The sequence below is a fragment of the Elephantulus edwardii genome, unplaced genomic scaffold, assembly GCF_000299155.1.
Source record: "Elephantulus edwardii isolate Elephantulus edwardi_28Jun2011 unplaced genomic scaffold, EleEdw1.0 scaffold00044, whole genome shotgun sequence".
Taxonomy (NCBI): Eukaryota; Metazoa; Chordata; class Mammalia; order Macroscelidea; family Macroscelididae; genus Elephantulus; species Elephantulus edwardii.
Genome location: NW_006399794.1, coordinates 5,590,901 through 5,591,292, shown reverse-complemented (window position 1 = coordinate 5,591,292; position 392 = coordinate 5,590,901).

Below are 392 nucleotides of genomic sequence, written 5' to 3'. Positions count from 1 at the left end.
ACACCCCCGGCCCGGCCCGCCCTCCGAGCCCCAGCCTCATTTTCACACGGTCCTCCCCGGGCCGGGGCGGGCGGCGCGGGGGAGAGGGAGGGAGGCAGTGCTGCCCCGCCCGGTCCCCTCCCCCCCTCCTCAGCCTGGGCGCAGGGTGGCCCGAGGGCGGTTGACCGCCTGGAGGGGACACCCCATGTGCAGCCCTGCGCTGGACCTGCTGCTCCGGCCACCGTGGGGCTCACAGAGCCTCAGTGTTCTGCCCGCACGCTGTATCCTACAACCTGATCCAAGCCCCCTTCCCTTTTGTGGACAAACAAGCCGTTCTGGCCTGAAAATTCTGGCACGGAGCACCTAGAAAGTGCCCTGTATAGGGTCCCCTGCTCATCAAGCCTCAGAACACA